The following is a 7,191-nucleotide window of genomic DNA, read 5'->3' on the forward strand; positions in this document are numbered from 1 at the left end:
GCACCTTTTGTACTCCTCCTGGTAGTGACATGGGTGAGCTAACACTCTGGGACATGCATTTAGGTTGCAGCTCTTTATAGTCCGGATCGAAAAGCCTCTTTTTATGGGTCCTGGTAATTGAAACATGACGTGAGCATGGATGACTTGAAAGAAGTTTGTACTAGAGCCAGTTAATGAGTGACCTGCATAAATCTCCCAGCTTTGGGCTCTGGCAGGAGCTGCTGAATTCAAGCTGCACAATGCTGCCTCTTTGGGAAAATTGCACAGGTTTAACTAAAGTCTGTTTCTCAACTGGTGGAAAAGTGTATCTGAGTACTCCTTCTGTGTAAGGTTGGGTTTTCATCTGAATTCACTTAGGGCACACTGAAGCGTATCCTTATAAAGAGCTGAATTTGGTGGTTGATGTACTGAAAGAGTGGACCTCAAATCGTGAGCCCCTGAGGCCAAACTCCAGGTGGGATTTCTGGCCCAGTCTAAGTGGGGTTGTCCTCAGCCTGCATCCAGGTAAACTTGAGACTCCAGCTAGAGCTGTGGGTCTAGGACTCTCCCCAAAGGAGGTGGTCCTCCAGCTCAGGAATCATCAGAGCCAAAGGCAGGCCAGCTCATAGCCTTGTGTGGAAATGGGAGAGCTGTCTTTTCCCTCCCGGTCCTTTCTACTGTCAGACTGGTAGTCTGTACTGACTGAAGATCAGTTTTGGGTTGAATTGTTGGACACTTGCTCATAGCCCAGAATTCAGTGCTTGCACGTGAACCCAAAGAAAAAGGAAGCTCCATGTGAAGAAAGCACAATTCTATTCCTTCTTTTTCTTCCTCCATCACCGCATCATCATGTTGCTGCGAATGGCTGCACAGACATTGCGTTGCAATGGCTTTCTGCACCTGGTGCAGCTCTCAACCAGCCCGTAACCAGCTCTCCCACACAGCCAGCCAACAGGGCCATGTAATTCCTTCTCCCTATGTTAACTGCATGATCCTTGCTGCCTTTTGCACTGCACCGCCACTAAACCTGCAGCACTAGCGGGAAGCTGGTTGGCACATAATCTATGTGACAGCTGTAGGAACACTAGGTTTGTATTTCCTAAGCTGTTTTGAAGGTAAGGGTGCCAGGCTGAGTGTGCATTGAAAGTCCCACTACGGTTATTTTACTCCTGTCTTCTCTGGGGGGTGTTTCCATAGAGTGTACTGTGGCAGGCTTTGAACCAATTTGTTGTTCCTTTGTTTATGATGAAGTTAAAGCACTTTTTGGATGTAAACTAGCCATGAGATTGTTTGCTTTGGCACAGGGATGCATGTACATTCTGAGACGCAAGGAATTTAGCTACCGGGGGGTTGTTTAGTTTGTTGCATTTGCAAAACAGATGGCAGTGGGGATAATGTTGGGGGGGGAGGCTTTAGGACAGGGTTTTGTTAATGTTTGCTGCCTCTGTAGTTTCCTTTGTTTGCTGGCTGAAGCAGGGTTGGGTTTCTGTCACAGGGAGAAGAAAGATGACACATAAGACTGAGACGTATTTTGCACACAGTGAAAATAAATATGATTTGGACTTAAGCTGTCATTTCATGGGCATCTTTGCCAAGGTGGAGGTACAGAAGCATCATGGAGTCCTTGCACATTGGTCTGGCTCTTCCCTTCTGACTCCTCTGGAGCCCTGTGGGCCTCAGCAGATCTGCGAGGCATCTGTGATGGCATTGCCATGCTGCTGCAGAGAGAAGGAGGGAAAGCTTCACAAGATATGTGCCCCAGAGCTGGCTGGGGTGCGGTGAGGCCATCACCGTGCTACCAGAGTGTCCTCTCAATGTGTAGGCACAGCTCTCCGTTGAGGTGAGAAAGAGTCATTGTCCTCAATGGAGAACTGAAGCACAGAGTACAGAAGACAAGATCCATTCAAGGTCCCACAGAGGGTGCCTGAAGGAGAATGAGGGTGGATCCCAGCTCTGCTCAGCCAAGTATTTGAGCCTTGTGTGAGGCAAATCATTGTGGAAAAGGCCAGAGTTTCTCCGTTCCAAGGGCCAAATCAGTGCCAAGTTGGAAGGGATGCCTGGAAGGCTCTGCCGTGTCCATTTGTGATGACTTGTGCATGCTGGGTTGTAGGGCATCGGGAGAAGTGCCACTTTCCACTGTACTTCTAACCAGAAAAAGCATCTTTTGCCACGGGCCCCACCGCTCTGCTTTATATCTTTGGGAGATTTGGCCAAACTCCCCGCAAGCCTTCATGTTCTTGTCTCTGGGCTTGTTCCGGGTGACCAGTGACTCCCTCTTTGCAAGATCCTTGCAGGAAGGATCTTGGAGCGATGAGCCCTAATCAAACTTGGCTCTTGCTTGGGGCAGGATCACGTTTCCCTGCATACCACTGTGGATATGGCAGGCAAAGAATTCGTCATCAATGTCTGATGACCTTGCCTTCAGGGCGAAGTGCCAAGAATGCCCCATGTTTTCTTGGGGTGGGGTGCTGTCCACCACTAATACCTAGCAAAGCGTGATGACAGGGGTGAACGCACGCTGGGATTTCTGGGGGCATTTGCTGGCGGGCTTGGTGGGGGAGGATCCCACATGCCACCACCTTGTTATTTTGGGCAATGGACCGAGATGCTGAGCTAGATCTTTCACAGCTTCAGCCAATTTTCTGCCCCTACAGAAACATTTCACAGACATTAATGCTTTGCCCATCTAGGTGTCATGTTTCTGGGAGACCTTTATGCATCCCTCTATGAGCCCATTGCAGATGCTTTTACCCTTCTTCAAATCTTAGAGCTGAAGCGCTGTCGTTAAAGGTGCTTGAGCATTTTGCAAGCCTCCACTAGCCGAACGATGGCTGTCTTGCAGGTCAAAAGGTTTTCTGTCCGCTTATTGACCCCTTTTTACCAAGGCTAGTTGGATATCGGTTGCATGTGGACAGATGCTGCTGAGGCAAGTGGGAAGTTACTGGGGTTTATTAGCAACCATTTAACCTTTGTCCATTTTAGATTTTTTGGAGCTTCAGAAGTCTTATATCCCTCCAGTTTCCTTATGGAGAAGTTGAGGCATAGTGAGTTGCAGCTGTTTGTCACAAGCAAGTCTAACTAGAAAAATGCTTAAACTCCAAATTTCTTGTTACTCAGTCTGGGTCTTGATCAGAATATCCCTCTGTTTCTGGTACTACAGCCTGCTTGGAAGGGACAGAGTATGTTTGTGTGAAGAGAGAGGGCATCCTGTCCAAAGGCAAATGGTAATTGCCTGGAGCATGCCTTCTTGCTTCTCCCAGCGCACCCCAAATGAACAAAGAGTTGGCTGGAGCAGGAGAAGACCATTCTCATAGACGGACCAGCTATGGAGGATAAAGTGAGTAAGTGCCTTCCTTGAACAAGATGGCGTTTGCTATATATGCTGTAGCATCATGGTACCCTATTGCAGGGTGGTGCCTGCAAGCTGAAATGTAGCCTCCGGTGATCGCATTGGAGTGGTGCTCTCCAGCCTAGGCTGGATTTTGCCCTGCTTTGTATGCAAGTGTGGTTGTCAACACCTGCACAAAGCAAAGGTGTCATGCTAACAGACCTGAAGAGCAGCATCTGGTACCTGTTCTGCTGTGGTAGGGTGCAAGGCCAGGTGAAAGTGTAAGCAGCAGCACTGAAGGTAAAAATGAAGCTGGCAATCTTAGCCTATGGGTTTTCTACTAGTCTCCAGCGCTGTATATCTGTAGCCTTCCCTCCTGTCTCACTCCATCCTGTATTGGAGCCCCATCTTTCTAGTAGTTGTCCATCTGGATCAATTTGCAGATTAAGCCCTGCAGCCACCTGTGCGAAGCAGAGAGGTATGCCACCATGCAGTGTGTCCAGGGATGACCTGGCCTGCTCAGTGGTCCTGCCTGGAGCCCTGAGCTCTTCCCAAACTCCATTTGCATTGCAGGTAAACTGGGAAGGAGGGGGGCATGTGTAAGAGGAGGAAGGAACACCAATGTGTCTGCATTTTCCTGCTTCTTTGCAGGCTTTTCAATGAAAGACAGCGTAGTTGCATGTCCCCTTAGTATTATGCGTTACCAGATTCCCTCCTAAAGCCTTTAGATGTGAATCACTGCCCCATGTTGGTGGTTGCTACACAGACAGCTAGCAAGGAGACCATCCCAGTCAAGCTTCCAGACTAGATACCAGATAAACGGCCAAAGCAGGATAGCTCAGACATGTGGGTGGAGTAGAGCTGGAAGGAGAAAGTGACAATACAATGGAAGGGTGTAGTGGAAAATCAGGAATTGCACCTTGCAACTAGTCTAACCAGGACCCTAGGGGAGAAGGTTTCTAGGCATTGTGGAAGCAGCTTTGCAAATTTTTATGGGGAGTTGGATATTTTTTTAGTTGTTTTATTTTTCCATGCACATGAATGAGCACAGAGGTGTTTGGCAAAGAGCTAAGTCTCAAACTTTGGTGCGTTACCACTCACTTAACCGTTGATTAAAGAGTGCTGCAGGACACCACCACTTCAGTTCATGGGAAGAGACAGTTAGCAAGGGAGGAAAATGGAGTCTATAGGAAAGGAGACCGTTTCAGGAATCCCTGGGAAGTCCTTGCCTTGGCTGGCCATTTCAGACCCACTGCACTCTCTAGCCTGCCTTCTTGGCTGCAGTGCCTGTTGTGGTGCCAGCACACAACCTCCCCTGTGTGTGCACTTTGGAGACTCACTTTCTACTGGTGGGACAGGGCAGGACATTCATTCATTGGGAACGGTAGGTGTGAGGGGGACAAATACACCAGGCATGTAAGGCGTGTTGCTAAGAGAAGGGCTGTGGATCCTGCACAGATTTAAGTTGAAAACTACTTTGTCACCTGGTTGTGCAAGACTGTGGCAGAGGGGATGTGTGTGGTGGACAGGAAGGGGGGCGTGCCTGCATATGTGCGTAAGGAAGTACATGCAGCAGCTGTTGTAATTGTTTTAATAAAAGAATATTTCCCTGAATTTCTCCTTTGGCACCTGAGGGCCCTTCCCAGGATGCCCTTTCTAAAGCTGCTGTTTGATTTCCAGGGTAGATGCAGTACACACACACATAGTTGGCCCCATCTCGTTCATGCAAACCCACAATCCCATCAGCACATGGCTCCTTTCCCCTTTGCTGACAGGGAAGGGGGGGGAGTGTGCGGGGGTTGAAATAATGACAGAGCTGATTATAATTAATATTTTTTTTATGTCTGAAGAGTGAAAGTCCTGCCCAAGTCCCCGAGCTGAGCACAAGCCAAAGTGCTAAATCCCTGTAGGGGTGTGTTTTATTACTGACGCTCTGCGTGTCGAGGCTGGTCGCGGGGTCTGATGCTGTGTGTGTGGAATTTTTGTGGCTATTTTCTATTGTGCCAATGAAAAGCAGGATCCTATCCGTATAATAAAAAGGAAACTTGAAGGTTTCCACGCCTACATGGAGGTGAATGTTTGCAGCATTAGTGTTTTAATTAAGTGTTTTACCTTCGTGTGACTTCTCTGTGTGAGCCCATTGCAAATGATGGAGCAGATGTTACAGGGGATGGAAGATGATGGGATTCTCAATGCCCCTTCCCCAAAAGGTTTTGGCTGTTCCTTGGTTAGGCTGGTCTGGTAGCTGGGTTGTTTTACAATCTTATAATGCTTCATTGGGTGAAGTTTGCTGGGTTTGATTCGTCCCTGACTGCTCCTCTTTCAGGAGCACAGCTCTGCCAGGAGGATGGGGACTGGGGGATGCTGATTGCTTCTTGATCCTCTCTTGACCAGCTGGGTGATCTCTCAAGCAGGTCTTTTCAGCTTCTCAGGCCTCCGTTTTGTCTGCTTGCCTGATGTCACACAGCAAATTGAAGGCTGAGGTGGGTATTGAAGCCCTTCTTAGCCAGGCTGTGTGCACGGGGTAATACTGAGGCAGCAGTGGGGCAGCTACGCAACTGCCCCTCCCAAGTTGGTCCAAAGCCATATCCTGCAAGCACTGATCACTTCAGTGGGCTGAAAGGGAGATCCTCAGCTCCCACCAAATTAATGGGAGGAGGAAGTAGTAGTTTCCTATGTGATACCTTAAAGGTACCTTTAACAGGGAGTAGTAGCAGTACTGGCTCCAATCCTGCAAGCTTTCCAAGATGATCCAAGCATTTCGGATGGGAAAAAGTGGAGAGCAGCCAAGAGCCTTGAGGACCAGGATTGTGTTTGTACCTGTGCGGTCCTTGGTCTCGCAAAGCAAATTTTGACCAGAAAAGAGTATGTGGCACTCCCTTGAGAGAGGGGCTGCCTGGGCACAGTCCCGAGGAGCTTCCAGAGTTCCCTCTTCTCTCTGTCCTCCTCACAAGGGAAAGGTGTGTTGTCTTTGCTATAGCTGTCTTTCTCTTGCCATCATAGAGAGAAGAGGATGTTTCTCTATGAGGTGGCTCACTGTGACTTGTCCCCACGTCTATCAGTGGGAGGTCCCCCAGGAACATGGCTGAACAAACACCAGCCTTGGTGGCTGCTCCCTTCATTTCAGGATGGCTGTCTAATCTCCCACACAGCTGGCCCATATACTGCTGTTGCTCAACCTCCTCCTTTCTGCCTTCTTGGCAATGATGTGGACAAAAGCAACCTATAAATCTGTTCGGCTTGTGAGCTTCAGTGCTTGACCCTGGCTCCCCAGTTTGTACTTGCAATACCTGCAATCCCCAAGTGATCTGTCATCCAGGAGTGAGATACTTCGGACTTTGAACTTGGCATCCCAAAAAATACATTCCGCTCTGTTTGACAGAGATCTGAGGCTTTCTCTGAAACTCTATTATTGTTTTCCCTGGGTTTTTTTGACCTTCCAAATCCTCTTTTTTTCTCACCCCCAGAACAGCGTGCTCAGCATCTAAAGGACAAAGCTGGCTGGGGCACGCAGGCTCTGAGCAGCGTAGGAGCTGCCAGGAGAGAGGAAGGGCAGCAGGATGGCTGTGAGAGAGCACGCACAGCTACTGCCCTCAATTAGCCCATGTGGCCGTTGCATTTGAAATGAAAGCAGAGCAGGTCTCCAAAGAGTTCCCTCGTGGGTCTTGCTGAACTTATAAGCTGGGACCACAGTATAACTTAATTTCCTGAAATGTCAAGTGGCTCGTATTGGCTGCCTGCTCTATTGGTGTTTTTCTTGTGAACAATTGTACTCCCATTTCCTGCAAAAAATTCCTATCAGTGCTTGATGATTGCTTAATAAGAGAAATCAGTAAGGACAGGGAAAGTTCACATCCTGCAGATGAATATAATGACTATTGGCT

Source organism: Aquila chrysaetos, chromosome 10 (genome assembly GCF_900496995.4).
Source record: "Aquila chrysaetos chrysaetos chromosome 10, bAquChr1.4, whole genome shotgun sequence".
Classification (NCBI taxonomy): Eukaryota; Metazoa; Chordata; class Aves; order Accipitriformes; family Accipitridae; genus Aquila; species Aquila chrysaetos.